Source organism: Lycorma delicatula, chromosome 1, assembly GCF_047948215.1.
Source record: "Lycorma delicatula isolate Av1 chromosome 1, ASM4794821v1, whole genome shotgun sequence".
In the NCBI taxonomy this organism is placed as follows: domain Eukaryota; kingdom Metazoa; phylum Arthropoda; class Insecta; order Hemiptera; family Fulgoridae; genus Lycorma; species Lycorma delicatula.
The window spans coordinates 140,075,023-140,091,929 of NC_134455.1; the positions used below are offsets into that span (position 1 = coordinate 140,075,023).

General features: G+C 32.8%; 1 protein-coding gene across 6 annotated transcripts in view; it reads left to right on the forward strand.

The window, feature by feature from the left end:
- The first annotated feature begins 5,267 nt into the window (after nt 1–5,267).
- The window catches only part of LOC142323194 (uncharacterized), a 40,614-nt gene continuing 28,974 nt past the window's right edge, over nt 5,268–16,907 (forward strand). For 2 of the 6 annotated variants that reach the window (XR_012756045.1, XR_012756046.1), the window contains exons 1-2: nt 5,268–5,388; nt 7,954–8,176. The gene's annotated coding sequence lies outside the window, so the exon portion shown is untranslated. Of the gene's footprint in view, nt 5,389–7,953; nt 8,177–8,758; nt 9,041–16,907 lie in introns of those variants that run through there. The other 4 variants (XR_012756044.1, XR_012756048.1, XM_075362513.1 and 1 more) reach the window with 4 other exon arrangements.

Here is a 16,907-nt window from a genome sequence, read left to right on the forward strand (position 1 = left end):
GGTAACAAACGAGGTGCCATGGGGCGCTGTTTTGGGAGTTACAATGGGGTGCTCTTATAATATCTCTACAAACAATCGTCCGATTTTAAAATTTCAAACGGGGCGTTTGTTAGTGGTTTGAATGCTAACTTTTGCATGCATCAGGTGCACTCTCGATCTAGCAGAAAACACGGTTATTAGGAAATGTTGTTACATCTTTGCATCAATTATCTGATTTTCAAAATTCAAATGGGGTATTTGCTAGTATAAAAAAAAATCACGATGAAACCTAACCAAAAACAAAAATTAACTGATATATTCAGAAATGAACCTTATTTAACGTTGCATAGCATACGAATGCACTGTATACAAAGCTACATCTGTTACTAAAAATTAATGTAAAAGCAATTTCTTAGGTAAATCTATACCGATAGATTTAGTAACGAAAAAAAGACGAATTTCAGCAAATTATAGTAATAATTATTTTTATACCGATTTAAACGATGTTCTTCGATCGTGTTACATAATAGTTGATAATCATTAGAAGACTGGCCAAAAAGGATTGTAATGTATTTAAAGTGTATCTATGTACGTATTATATTTGTTCCACTGAAGTATCTCAACGGCTGAACCGATTTAGAAGTATAATCCTACGTTGGAATCCTTACGTTACTGCGAGGATCATAGGTTATATATATATATATATGTTTAAATAAATTTAAAAAAATTAAAAAAGATTATTTTTTTTTGTCTTCAGTCATTTGACTGGTCTGATGCAGCTCTCCAAGATTCCCTATCTAGTGCTAGTCGTTTCATTTCGGTATACACCCTACATCCTACATCCCTAACAATTTGTTTTACATATTCCAAATGTTGCCTGCCTGCACAATTTTTTCCTTTTACCTGTCCCTTCAATATTAAAGCGACTATTCCAGAATGCCTTAATATGTGGCCTGTAAGTCTGTCTCTTCTTTTAACGATATTTTTCCAAATGCTTCAAAAATTTGCCACAACACCTCTTCATTTGTCACTTTATCCACCCATCTGATTTTTAACATTCTCCTATAGCACCACATTTCAAAAGCTTCTGATCTTTTCTTCTCAGATACTCCGATTGCCCAAGTTTCACTTCCATATAAAGTGACACTCCAAACATATACTTTCAAAAATCTTTTCCTGACATTTAAATTAATTTTTGATGTAAACAAATTATATTTCTTACTGAAGGCTCGTTTTGCTTATGCTATTCGGCATTTTATGTCGCTCCTGCTTCGTCCATCTTTAGTAATTCTACTTCCCAAATAACAAAATTCTTCTACCTCCATAATCTTTTCTCCTCCTATTTTCACATTCAGTGGTCCATCTTTGTTATTTCTACTACATTTCATTACTTTTGTTTTGTTCTTGTTTATTTTCATGCGGTAGTTCTTGCGTACGACTTCATCTATGCCGTTCATTGTTTCTTCTAAATCCTTTTTACTCTCGGCTAGAATTACTATATCATCAGCAAATCGTAGCATCTTTATCTTTTCACCTTGTACTGTTACTCCGAATCTAAATTGTTCTTTAACATCATTAACTGCTAGTTCATGTAAAGATTAAAAAGGAACGAAGATAGGGAACATCCTTGTCAGACTCCCTTTCTTATTACGGCTTCTTTCTTATGTTCTTCAATTATTACTGTTGCTGTTTGGTTCCTGTACATGATAGCAATTGTTCTTCTACCTCTGTATTTGAATTCTAATTTTTTTTAAATGTTGAACATTTTATTCCAGTCTACGTTATCGAATGCCTTTTCTAGGTCTATAAATGCAAAGTATGTAGGTTTGTTTTTCTTTAATCTTCCTTCTACTATTAATCTGAGGCCTAAAATTGCTTCCCTTGTTCCTATACCTTTTCTGAAACCAAACTGGTCTTCTCCTAACACTTCTTCCACTCTCCTCTCAATTCTTCTGTATAGAATTCTAGTTAAGATTTTTGATGCATGACTAGTTAAACTAATTGTTCTGTATTCTTCACATTTATCTGCCCCTGCTTTCTTTGGTATCATGACTATAACACTTTTTTTGAAGTCTGACGGAACTTCCCCTTTTTCATAAATATTACACACAGTTTGTATAATCTATCAATCGCTTCCTCACGTGCACTGTGCAGTAATTCTACAGGCATTCCGTCTATTCCAGGAGCCTTTCTGCCATTCAAATCTTTTAATGCTCTCTTAAATTCAGATCTCAGTATTGTTTTTCCCATTTTATCCTCTTCGAATTCCTCTTCTTCCTCTATAACACCATTTTCTAATTCATTTCCTCCGTATAACTCTTCAATATATTCCACCTACCTATCGACTTTACCTTTCGTATTATAAATCGGTGTACCATCTTTGTTTAACACATTATTAGATTTTAATTTATGTACCCCAAAATTTCCCTTAACTTTCATGTATGCTCCATTTTACCAATGTTCATTTCTCTTTCCACTTCTGAACAATTTTCTTTAATCCACTCTTCTTTCGCCAGTTTGCACTTTCTGTTTAAAGTATTTTTAATTGTCGATAGTTCCTATTACTTTCTTCATCACTAGCATTCTTATATTTTCTACGTTCATCCATCAGCTGCAATATATCGTCTGAAATCCAAGGTTTTCTACCAATTCTCTTTGTTCAGCCTAAGTTCACTTCTGCTGATTTAAGAATTTCCTTTTTAATATTCTCCCATTCTTCATCTACATTTTCTATCTTATCTTTTTTTACTCAAACCTGTTGCGATGTCTTCCTCAAAAATCTTCTTTACCTCCACTTCCTCAAGTTTCTCTAAATTCCACCAATTCATCTGACACCTTTTCTTCAGGTTTTTAAACCACTATTTACATTTTGTTATCACTAAATTATTGTCGCTATCAATGTCTGCTCCAGGGTAAGTTTTGCAGTCAACGAGTTTATTTCTAAATTTTTTTTAACCATGATATAATCTATCTGATACCTTGCAGTATCACCTGGCTTTTTCCAAGTGTATATTCTTCTATTATGATTTTTAAACTAGGTGTTGGCAATTACTAAATTATACTTCGTGCAAAACTCTATAAGTCGGTCCCCTCTTTCATTTCTTTTGCCCAGCCTGTATTCACCTACTATATTTCCTTCCTTGCCTTTTCCAATGCTTGCATTCCAATCTCCAACTATTATTAAATTTTCATCTCCTTTTATGTGTTTAATTGCTTCATCAATTTCTTCGTATACACACTCTACCTCATCATCATCATGGGCGCTTGTAGGCATATGAATGTCAACAATCGTTGTAGGTTTAGGTTTTGATTTTATCCTTATTACAATGATTCTATCGCTATGCATTTTGAAATATTCTACTCTCTTCCCTATCTTCTTGTTCATTATGAAACCTACTCCTGCCTGCCCATTATTTGAAGCTGATATAATTATTCTAAAATCACCTGACCAAAAGTCGTTTTCCTCTTTATTTATTCTATCCATTTCCCTCTTTAAATTTTCTATCTTGTCAACCTTTTTTAAACTTCTAACATTCCACGCTCCGACTCGTAGAATGTTATTTTTTAATTTTCTGGTGACCCCTTCCTTAGTAGTCCCCACCCAGAGATCTGAACGGGGGACTAGTTTACCTCTGGAATACTTTAGCAAGGAAGGTGCCTCCATCATTGCTATATGGAAATGCAGAGAGCTACATTTTCTTGGAAAAAAAGCAGCTGTTGTTTTCCATTGCTTTCAGCTGTGCAGAACTCAGAGAACTGAGTGATGTTGATATGGCCGTTTAAGTCGTCCTGACTTACGCCCTTAACAACTACTGAAAGAGTTGCTGCCCTCTTTCAGGAATCATTCCTTAGCCTGGCTCTCAACAGATACCTCTCCGATATGGTTGCACCTTCAGTCCAGCTACTCTGTATCACTGAGCACTGAAGCCCCCTCACCAACGGAAAGATCTCATGATTCATAGAGGGAGAAAAAAAAAGATTATACTATATACAAAATTTTCACCCTTAATTATCGCTCTTTAATTATCCTGTATTAAACTTCAATGTTTGTTAGCAATGTTTTTTTTTTTGACATTCGTGTTTTTTAATTTGTAATATTTATCTCTGATAAATATTATTCACCTTATTAAGTGGATTGATTTCAGTTTGTTTTTGTAGAAGAAAAAGAAGTTATCCAATTGGCCTTATAGTAAGTTGTTTCCACATAATATATTATCAAGATATAATTTGAAAGATTTTCATTTGTATTCGCCCTCATTGTTTATAAATAAATTATTATTATTATGATGGAACATTTTATTTTTTATTTATAATGATGTATAACTAATTGGATATCAGACCGATATTCAAATTATTTTCACTCGAAATTTCAAGGAAGTTAGAAATTATCGTAGTGCAGAAGAGAGTTATTAGTTCAAGAACTTCAGCAAACTATCGTTTTTCTTTATTTTCTTATTTTTATGAAGAGATGATTTTCTTATCTTCTACTACTACTTCTTCACGCAGATAGCTGTTTGTATACCTATCTAAATTTAAAATTAAAATTATAACATTTTTCTTAGCAAAATTAAAAACTGATAAAATGTTTATAGTTTTTGGTTTTAATTTGGTATGACTTTTAAAGGTGTAATAGAATAAATTGAAAGTATTATTTTTTATATTTGGTTTTATTTATTGAATGAGCAAAACGATATTTTATTTTAAGTCAACTTCTGACCTGTCTTCGTCAGTTTCGTGTTAGAAACGCACTTAAAACCAAATGCATTTTCCGAAGTTTTTAATTTTTAGAACAGATGTAGCAGATGATGTTCAATTATGTTGTGATGAACCTTTCATAGTTAGATACGTTCGAAAATTCTATTTTGTAGTTCATTTTAGTCTTCACTTTATTAATATGATTTCTTTGGACGTAATTTATTAAATTCAGTGCAAAATTTGAATTTGTAATATTTTTAGCATTCTTAAACACATATTATTGACTGGTCCGTAAATAATAAAATTATGTAGTCCAGATTTTTGAAAAGAATTATAACAATGTAGATAATTTAATTAATATTGCCCATAATTTATAAACATACAATAAACAAATAAATATAATTATTTTAGTTTTGCAGTAAAAAATAAAAAAACATATGATTGGTGGAAAAGGAGTCACTTGTGAATAGCAAAGATTCAGTATCTAGTAACTAGAGTGCGTACAACTACCATTTTATCACAATTATAAAAATTAAGTCTCGCGCGCATGCGTTTAAACTAGATGCTCGCTTTATTAAATATCAGCCGACTTAGTTTTCTTTTATGCACCTGCGTGATACAGATTAATTATACGGAAGGAAATACTCCTTGATATTTTTATTATACGAAGTATGAAGATTTCATTTAATGAATCTAAAACGTTTATCGTAATAGGTAAGCTCATTTATAATAATACAAAAGTTTTGGTAAAAAAAAATAATTACTGTAGTTTATTCCGATTACGTGCATTGTAAAACTACCACTCCTTCTCGGAGATCGGCAAAACAACATACAAATAACAAAAATAATGCTTGTTTTATTTAAAAATGAAATAAACAATGTATATCAAGTTTTTTTTTACTGCTAATAAATTAGATTGACGTATTATATATTCATAATTTACAAACCCTTATTTTTTAAGGATATTTGAAAAAATATCCCATATTTTAATGTTTATTAAATATTTAATTTGGTCGAATACTTTAAGAATTAAATTTCACGAAAAAATGTTAATGTAGACTGCCTTAAACTCGTCTAGTAAATTACAGGATGTTTATACTCTTGTTGCGCATAAAGGTACGTTATTTATTATCTTTGACGTTAATGGAAAATACAAGTACTGTAAAATAAATTTTTAGTAAACATTAAAATATCAGTGTTATAAAATAATTGCCAGTTTTTTTTTAAATTACATTTTAAACTCATGAAATAGCAAGCATTTTCTCTTTCTAGCGGGATCATTAATTCATTTTTTTTTTACATAAACACTCCTCATTTTATATGGGAGGTAGGCAGATTTTTATCCTATCAGACAAGTTAAATTTTAATGTTAACGGTTTCATGATACTATCTGCCGGTTAGTATTCTGTTGTGTTCTAATTATAATAACACATCTGGCCTGGCATCCCAAGGATGCAACAAGCTACAGTCTGTCCGAATTAGCTTGGCTCATGTGTTTGGAAAGCAACAACAATTTCTAAAAATTGTATAAAATTTAATTACACCGTTGAAATCACTAATTTACTATGCGGAAATGTTTAAATGAGATACTTACTTTTTTTACATTACACGAGCGCAGGAAGTGAGTCTTTCGAATTATATTCCCTCATGTATTAAAACTGCCATAATAGACTTGCAAGTGGTTTTGTATTTTAGTACGGTATTCTGCTGTACATATATTCTTTACTAATGTACAATTATAAGTAACAAAATAAAATTATTATTTCACATTATTCATATTAGTTCTTAACAAGCCCTTTTGATATAATTTAATTTAAATAAATGTTTACTGTTTTTCTGTAAAGCAGATAAAATATTCTTATTAACTCATTCTATTATTGATGATAATGTTGTGCATCATCCGTTCTATTTTTTAGATCGATGCTGCTAGTTACGATGCCAATTTTTCCATTTAGAGCTGAAGGTGGAAAAGACCGCGAAGCTTTTATAAAACCGCGGAGTTTCGCATCGAATTAAATTCTGCGCGAATATCCGATGGGTTTGTGTGCTATTTAAACAATTTGAGAGCTGATAGTAAAATAAATCAACGTACAAAAGTAAAGTAGGGATTAGAAAAGGTACACGGTTGAAAGGCAATCATCGATCGCCTTTCAATAAAATACGAGTAATATCGTTTATTTAATATTGACTTAATATTTATATCAGTTTTTGCGAAAAGATATCGGAGATTGCAAAAACATTCAAAGGCTAATTAGAAAAATTATTTGTGTGCGCCGATCATTTATCGCAGAACCCTGTTAAAATATATGGGAAAAGATGATATATTGTTGAAATAGATGGAATCGTGTTTTACGCTTAGAAAATACAACGTAGGGAAAATGTATCTATAACACCTGATTTTCGGTGGCGTATGCCGTAAACCAAAAAAATGTTTCCGTATATTACCCACAGTAGCGCGGCAAACTTCAAACGATGTGTCAAAAATACAATTTTGCCAAAAATGACTATAATTTCTGACTTATGGGAAAGATACCTAGATATTGATAACATGAAGTTTGTCCACTTCACTGTTAGTCGAAGTAAACATTTTGTAGACTTTGCCACGGATGCTTATACCTAAATGATAGAATCAATACGAAACAGAGAAAAAACCGAGTGCGGGACTAGTGTAGACTTTTTCGATTAGTATTTATACGAGATCATGCACAGACAACGGCGCCGGGAAATAAATATTTTAAAATATAGATTATAACAGTTACTGGTAAGACACAATATACTTTAAACTTTAAAATTCTACTTTGAAACTCACTTTTGATTCAAAAGGACATATGCGAAACATAAATGTACCTTCTCACAAGAAAAGAAAAAGCACTATTTATCGGAGAAATCAAGCTTATGTCTTCAAAAGATAGCCAGTAGGGGAAAAATGTATATAATTATAATGTTTTTTTTTTATCTGAGGCTCTTCCCACTGATTTTTCCAAGGTTAATCTATTATATCACTTCCCCCTTTCGTCTAGGGGATAATATATATCTATTATTGATGTAATGATTTAAATTGTTAAGTTTTAGTTAACTTTATTATAATTTCATGAAACTGTTATACACAGTGTTTGTTAAATAGAAATAGTGTCTAAATAATAATTATAAATATATGTATATAATACAATAAAGCTTTAATGTTGCAGTCAGTTAAAATTCTGACGAAATGAAAGTAGAATATATTTCTTATATTTTTTTTAATACGTCTAATTTTTTATGTTTGAATATTATTTCCAGAACACAAGAATTGTAAAAGCAATGCTTGAAATTGATTCATAAATAACTCACTATTTCAGACTACCAAGGAATACAACTATTGTTTCCAGATTGACTGAGGCACGTGGAAATTTTTCAATAAATAATGAAAAGATACTGAAAAAATTGTTAACTGTACTCCTGCACCCCTTTCTGTAAATAAATTCTCAACCAGTCTACAAACTCATCTAATTCATTAGAAAATGTATGTGTAAAGAGTAATATTTTAAAAACAATATTATTATTTTTTTTATTTAGTTTTATATTTTTACTTTCTTTGTGAAGTAATCAAATATTGGTAAGCATGGCAGTGGAAAAGATTAGGCACACATTCATATATATATATATATATATATATATATATATATATATATATATGTTATGATAAGTAATATGTATAGATATGTAGTGATGATCGTGGCTCGCTTTGCACGCCCTTCTCGTCTAACCAAGGGGCTCCACCACCTGGAATCCCAGTGTTCATTATCCTCATGCATGTGAAAATAATTCTGATAAATAACAGTTAATGCCTATTTAATTCTAAAAACTATCAGAGTATTGTAATTTCTTTAGAACAACGGTGTGGTCAGCAAAGGACTTGAAACTGAGTGATCTGAAATATGCGGGTTTCAGAATAGAATATTCCCCCATCTTAAAAATAGTAATTATTATTGGTTACCTGTCCTTTTTACAGATAAAAAAGTATTTTACACAGTTCTTAGCGTTATCCAAAAAAACACCACAAGCAGGTGACCGTACTCATTTTTTATTTTATTTTATTTTTTAGGCAAGTAACCGGAGGAAGGTGCAGCCAGTCGCGTCTCAGAAACAGTAACAGTGGCAATGGCTGTATAAGTAGGAGCCTCCGCGTCTTACATAGTCTCACACCTTTAAAGCTACTTTTATCGATAACCAAAAAAGATAACGAAACAAACAAAAAAATCTTTTGTAGAAAAATTAATTTAATTTTAAATACTGCCGTGGTATCCGAATTCGATTTGGCCATAGTAAAGTTGAATATCGGCAAGGAACATAATCCGGTTGTTACCGCAAGCGGTATATATATATATATATAAACGATATAATTTAATGTGTATACATATACTCTTATACATTATATATATATATATATATATATATATATATATATATATATATATTTCATTTCTTAATATGTCAAATATTACCGTTTGGAATATGATTATTTAATTGTTTTAAATATTACACGAGTCAAAATGAGTAAATTTTAGAGAAGAGACAAGTAAAGTTGTATGATAATTTAAAACTGGTAAATTAGAATTTTCTTTTACTTGACATTTCTCATGGTATAATAGTTGTTTTCATAGTTGTATATATTTTATCAAATAAAAAATTATTAAAAATCACTTTGGATCTGTGGACTTATCCCAAAAAAAACTACAGCTTATTAATTCTCACTTTTATTGCTAATATTTACACTTTAGTGATTTTTCAGACAAAAATGCTTAAGATAAATTTGACTTACTTTGGACAGAAAACACATATAAAACTCAATGAAAAAAGTCAATATTGTTTTTAACCGACTTCAAAAAAGGAGGTTATGTATTTGACCATTCAACCGGTAATTTTTTTATGTTTGTTCGCGCATAACGTTTTTCCTGTTAATCCTATTGAAATAAATCTTACTGCAATCGACGCTGCTGCTTTTCGCGGTGGTATAATTATGCTGAAATATCTTTTAGACGCAAACCGACTTCAAAAAAGGAGGTTATGTATTTGACCCGTATATATTTTTTTGGTACTTACGTATTAACGCCACCGCAGCTACAGCTTTATTTAAAAACAAAGTAGTCAATCGGATTTCGGTGGAAAATGGGCCGAAACAGATTCAAAACAGAATATAAATGGTTATTTATATTTATTTATTTATGTTAAACTCAATATCGGCCCATTTTCCACCGAAATCCGATTGACTACTTTGTTTTTAAATAAAACTGTAGCTAAGGTGGCGTTAATACGTACGTACCATTTTTTTTTATATTTGTTCACACAACGTTTTTCCTATTAAGATTCAAATAAATCTTGTTGCATTTGGCGCAGCTGATTTTCGCAGTGGTACTATGATGTTGAAAAAGTTTTTTAGACTCAAAAAATCAGCCTGAAAATTTATAAAAAAACGTTTTTTGCCGTCCGGCAGGTAGCTAGGGATAGTGAGAATCCTGATGTTCTATGTGTGCGTCATGTTAGATGACCTTCTGCAGGGCAGGTAATGTGAGTTTCTGCACAAGGTACGTAGCACCGTTAAAAAATCATAAAAGATCGAAATATTTGGTCTTAAACCTTTCAGATCCAATATGCATTATACAGAGTGTCCCATATAAAACGCAACCCATCAACCACTCATCCATGAAATTTCAAAAGTCAAGCATACTTTCCTACTCGTTACTGAAATGGACTCGTCCAACATCTGAACATCGCGGCGACGCAGTAGAACACTACCGACAGTAACAACAATGCAATCATAACGTTCAGTGTATTGCTAGAGACCAGATGGTGTTTTCGCTAGATGAACGTGTTTTTATTGTTTAGTCGTACTTCAGTACGAAATCAGTGGTTGCAGTGCAAGATTTGTTTCGCCATAAGTACCCAGATAAACCGGCTCCTAACAAAACATCAGTATTAAGGTTAGTTGCAAAATTTAAAGAGACCGGTTCTGTTAATAACAAGATACACAAAAGATCTACGTCAGTGTTGAATACAGATACAGTCGCTGAAATCAAAGACCGATTACTCGCCTCGCCAAATAAATCGATCAGACGTTTGTCTGCTGAAATTAATTTGTCTAAATCAACCGTTCATCGGGCGACCAAACAATTACAATTACGACCTTATCGCATTCAAACGGTTCATCAACTTCTTGAGCCCGACAAAGAAAAACGGCTACAATATTGTCAACGGTTCCGTCGATTTCTGCGTAAGGGGATTAATGTTATGGATTCGTTATTTTTCACAGATGAAGCACGGTTTCATTTGGATGGCTACGTAAACAGCCAAAACAGTACAATTTGGAGTGCTGAAAATCCCCACGTTTATCACGAAAAACAATTACTCCCGCAGAAGTCGGGCGTGTGGTGCGCGATATCGCGGAAGAAAATAATCGGTCCTATTTTTTTCGAGTACACCGTTAATGCAGAACGATATCAGGATATTTTATTTCAGTTCCTCGCACTCTTGGAAGAGGAAGACAGACACTGCTGGCTATAACATGACGGTGAGACATGGGTTTAACTTGTGATTTCGTTGAGGAATTCTTTGGTAATCGTGTTATCGGTCGAGGCTTGTGGCCATCAAGATCTCCAGATTTGACTGCGGCGGATTTTTTTCTACGGGGTTACCTCAAAGAAAACGCCTACAGCAACAAACTACGAACACTTGAACAACTGAAAGTCAATATTGAACAAGCTGTATTAAATATCCAGCCACAAACTTTGAAAAAAGTTGCAAGAAACGCTGTAAAAAGAATTGAAGCTTGTATTCAAGAAGATGGCGGCCACTTCCAACATTTACTCTAAATGTAAGGTAATGGATGGTAATAATAAAAATTACATTTACATTTACACATGCTTTTTTATTATTTCAATAACTACCAATATAAGGTTGGGTTGCGTTTTATATGGGACAGCCTGTATATAATATACAGAATCGGTAGGGACAGCGAGAATCTTATAATTCTATATACGTGCATCACACGTATATACACACGTTTTAAATCACACATTAAATTCACGTTTTAAATTATCAGTGTTAAGTGTTGGTCTTTGGCGGTTTCTCGAAAGGTCGGACAACTAAATTTCTTCATAACAACAACAAAAATAATAATAATAATAATAATATTTATCTATTGTCAATTGAAAATAAATCTCGTAACACTCTTGATATGTCATTAGTAATCAACGTATCCGACGCCTTGAGCGAAGTGTAGCACATTGTTCAATCTTCCGTCTCGGCAAGTGCTTTTTTATATCGTGCGGGCTTATCAGTACTTTACTAGAATCTAAATCACTCAAACCTAAACCATCTTAGCTTCTGCCTCGACTTAGAGAAATATAAACTTGTCCTTTGGCAAATACTTTTTTCCCTAAATCTACTACAACTCTATTTAATGTTGTACCTTGCAATTTGTGCCCTTACAGCCCAACTTAAAATTACAGGTAGCATACATCTTTCTACATCTCCATATCCTTTAGATGCTTGAAACGTGGAACTTACTGGTGTAATAGGTACACAACCACCTTCATCTTTCATTTTTGTGCTATTGTTTCGCCATCAAATTTTATTAACACAGCTTTCGGTAACTCACTCTTTCCAAGGTTGGTCCCTTCGTAGGGCAACCAATTTGAATTTCTTTACAATTCCCATAGTGCCGTTAACTAAACCATCAGAAGTCGATATATTACGCCTGAGCATAACTCTTGAACCCTTTGCCTATTGTACATTATGTAACAAGCCACCACAGTTATTGACGTCTACCGAAAAAATATTCCCGGAGAGAGTTATTCCATATGTTGTAGCATCATATGTACAACATATGGGAAAATATGTTGTATTTTCAATACAATATATTTTCCCATCATTATGTAACAAGCCACCACAGTTATTGAGGTCTACCGAAAAAATATTCCCGAAGAGAGTTTTTCCATATGTTGTAGCATCATATGTACAACATATGGGAAAATATATTGTATTGAAAATACATCGTGCGTAATCAATAGAGTTAGTAATATGAACTCGTATTTGTTTTTTATGTCATATCAGTCATACTACGATTACATTCATCAACTAATTTAATAATTAGGAATATTATTACAGCATTTCCAGCTGCAAATTTGTCTGTTAAAGGTACCTTCCTTCTTTCTCAAAGCATTACCAGTTGGCCAATTGTAACTTCGCCAAAAAGCAAATTATTTAATAAATCAATTAACTCTATGTAATCATTTTTACATGTTTATTGCTATCTCACAAAATGAAAACTGATGATGCTACGAATTTATTTCTGTCTCACGCCAGGAAGGTTGAACAAAACACCAATGAAAACGCGAAAGTGTTTTTCGCCCAAACGAAAATAGCTTTTGACTGGAGGTAGCTGCGTTAGATCACGAAAAACGAGCACATTAACTCCGGCAAATAACTTATCGTTATTAAACACAGAAAATTATGAAATAATTATATTTTTAAATAAGTGGAACTGATATCAAAATGCGCTAAAATATAAGAAATAATTTCGTCTTAATTTATTCCTTATTCACATTTTTTTAATCGGCGTCTGCTTCTAAAATTTTAATTTATTTATAAATTTTATTTTAATTTGTTCTATAATACTATATACCTATACTAATAACAATATAGATAATATAAAATTAATATCGATATTACATCAGTGAAATTCATATTTATGTGTTTTAATTGCTTTTCCGTTTGCTATATTACGATTTGCCGATTATGCCATATTACGTATTTTTTGCCGATTATTACGTATTTTTATATATTCCATCTACAGATTCATTCAAGCACCATACAAGTATGTTCATGTATTTTAGTGCTGATTCAAAAAAGGTGTCTAAGGAATTAATTAAGTATTTAGACGAAATAATTTTTTTATATTTGAGTGCATTTTGTGTCGGTCCATTTTTAAAAAATAATTATTAAAATAGTACTTTACACTACTCATCTTCATTTTCTTCTGAAGTAGAAGAGCTTGTAGACTGATTGAGAATTTATTTTACAAAGACGTAAATTTTGTAGGTGTATACCTAATCAACTTTTCAATATCTTCTTATTTAATGAAAATTTTCCACGTGGCTCATTTGCATGTAAATCTGGGGCAGTGGTTTTATTGTTAATAATCTGAAACAGCGAGTTATTTCAGACATTGTTTTTACAATTCTTGCGTTCTGAATGGAATTCACAAACATTAAAAAAATTAGACACATTTAACAAAAACTTTTGTGAAGTGGAATATTTGATCCCAAAGTTTCAATAGACAAAACATTCTGCTTAAAATATTTTGGCTAAGTTTTGTAATCGCCTGAAAATTTAGGTACTAAGATTAAGGTAAAATTTCCCAACTGAATTGATTCAGTTACCAGCCTTACAAATTTGTTAGGAGTGTAATTTTTTTTTCTTGAAAAAATAATACATTAATTCACCACAGAAGCTTATACACGAGAATATGGAAGTGAAATTTCGTAACGAATGAGATATCGATGAGATAGACGATTGACCGGGATTCGAACTCGGGACCCATGGATAAAAGACCGAGACGTTACCACTTCACCACGAAAAATGGCAAGTTCCGCCCGTTTGATTGTTCTTTTAATAATTAATAAAACTTTTCACAAGACAAAAAATTGTGTCCCCTTATTGGAAAGCAGTCAAATTTCCCGGCAGACGTCAAATTCGTTAAAAGCTTGATCAATATATTATTTCGATTTTGTCCCGGTCATCTGTCTGAAAAATGTATTTCTTTTACATTAACAGGATCTTCATAAGTAGCGATAAATTAAGCTACATACTTCTTTCGGACTGTTTTTAGTGGTGTGTTCATGATAAATATAGAAATGCGACTTCCCAGTTTTGAAGTTCTTTATTCTAAAAACGTTTATTCGTAAACTGACGATACTAAAACTCTTCCTAGACGATGTTTATGTAAAATAATGGTTCTATATACGGTCAAATGAAATTCATGTTACGTGATGATTTTCGTTGACTTTAGTTAAACTTGTTTTATTTTTGAAAAAAACAAAACTTTTCCTTATGAGTGTAATCTTCTCAGCTGCAGTAATTCTTTTAACTATATTGTTTAATATTGTCGATTTTTTATTTTTTGGCTCAATTATTACCATTTTCCTCACACATCAACCTGAGGTCTTTCGAAATGAAAATCATAATTTTTGAATAACTTATAATAAAAACCGTATTTCACGTTCAGTTCAGGTTACTTTTTATACAAATAATGAATGCGTTACTTTTACAGTCAAATAAAATATCATTAATATTAAAGCACCAATCTTTTTTTGCCTGAATTAATAAGATTTTTTATTTCGAAAGTAACGATACGATCGATAACACTACTGTAGATAATCAGAGGGCAAAGTACGTTTACTGACAGGAGCTTTAGCTTTTTACCTATTGGATTTGTCCTTCATCAAGAAAGACACCTAAACGATGTGCTCGACCAGCATTTACCTCATGAAGACTTTCAGAGACTTTATCTTTTTTATTAACATCCTTACAACGTAAGTAAATGACATACCTTAAGCTTTTGGATCAGTATGTTGAGGTCTTTCGTTTTGCTAGGCATTCATTAAGTCTTGAAGATCTTGATCATTTTTGGAATTGATTTTACTAATATTTTTCTACAGTATCAGAATTACATCATCACTAAATTTATTAAAACATTCTTTTAAAACACTTGGAGTCAACATCAGATTTTCCTTTCTGAATATACAAGGCTCGTATAACCAAATAATTTGTGTAATCATTAATCATATTTTTTTTTATTTTGGTCATCTTAATAACATGTTTGAAAAATGCATCTAGATTTTTCGGTCCCCTTTTTCTTGCATTATTACTGATCTTCGCCACTTGAACTCATTTTAATAAAGTAACTACCAATAATTAATTAATAAAATAAAACTAAAAATTTATAATAATAACAATAATGCCCCGGATAAATCCAACTCCACGTCCGAGCAATAGAATCTACGCACACGTTAGGGGCGGGCAACGACATGAAGAGAAGGTACTTCAGTACTTTCACTTATGTCGGTCAACGGGGTTTTGCTCAGGAGCTCCCTGTGAAGTAGAGGATTGTCGGTCCGGAGCTGTCCGGACCGACAGCTCCGGACCGACAATTTTGGTTGCGGTTGTGCTTATCAGTTTCGTTGTTTTTTTCTGCGAGGGCGGGAAGCATAACCGTGATCTTTTTTACCGAAGCTGGGCGGAATGCGGACGGGGAGTGCTCATCCCTCATCTCGGTTGTGGAGCCGGATTGAGGGTGGGCTGCTGTGAGTTTGTTCTGCCGAAGTTTTGCACCACCCAGTCAGTCATTTCGGCTCTTGGCAGGAATTGTCCCATGGGTAAGGGTATCGGAGCCCTTACTGCTACATGCGAGCTCCGGGATGTCGATATCGTGGGTCAGGCTACTGCCTGACCTACGATCACCTGACTCCCCAGTCTCGGTTAAATTTGTGGGAGGCGGCTAACTGGGGGAAGCCAGGTAGGATATATGATTCAGAAATGGCCAATCCGTCTTTCCGCCCGCACCTTTTAATATATTGACTGGCGTAAATATTGGTTCGTGAATAATTCAACATCCACAACTTCCGTGATAGAGGGTCCATGTAAAAACACTCGTCCTGGAAAGCTTCTGTCTTTCCAGGCAAAGAGGAGGAAGAGTGTCGAGTTTGCGACAAAGAAGAATTTTTGTTTTGGAAAAGAAGGATCGAACAAAGTTTCGGCTAAAGAGTAGCGGATCGATTCCAAAATATCTTGTGATCTAGAAAAAGGAAGGCGATTTTACGAAGACTAGCCCTTTCGTAATAGCTCGAGGCATCACGGAAGCCGCAGGAAGTCCAGTAAAGGATGTCAGGAAGACTGCAGTTGGACTGTTTGTAGAAACCGTGAACGACATACAATCATCACGGTTACTTAAAGCTAACAAACTTGAAATACTAGACGTTGAAGTTACGCCGCATGATACATTAAATAACTCAAAGGGCGTTGTTGTTTGTAGACCCTTATTGAATTGTACCGAAGAATTACATGCCCAAGGGGTTGTTGCGTGTTGAAGATTTAATACACGATGACACGGAGACTTTGTTCCCTCCGCGTCGCACGTCTTGACCTTCAGTAAACCGAAGTGTCCGGAAAAGATTAAGACAGGATTTCATAGATTG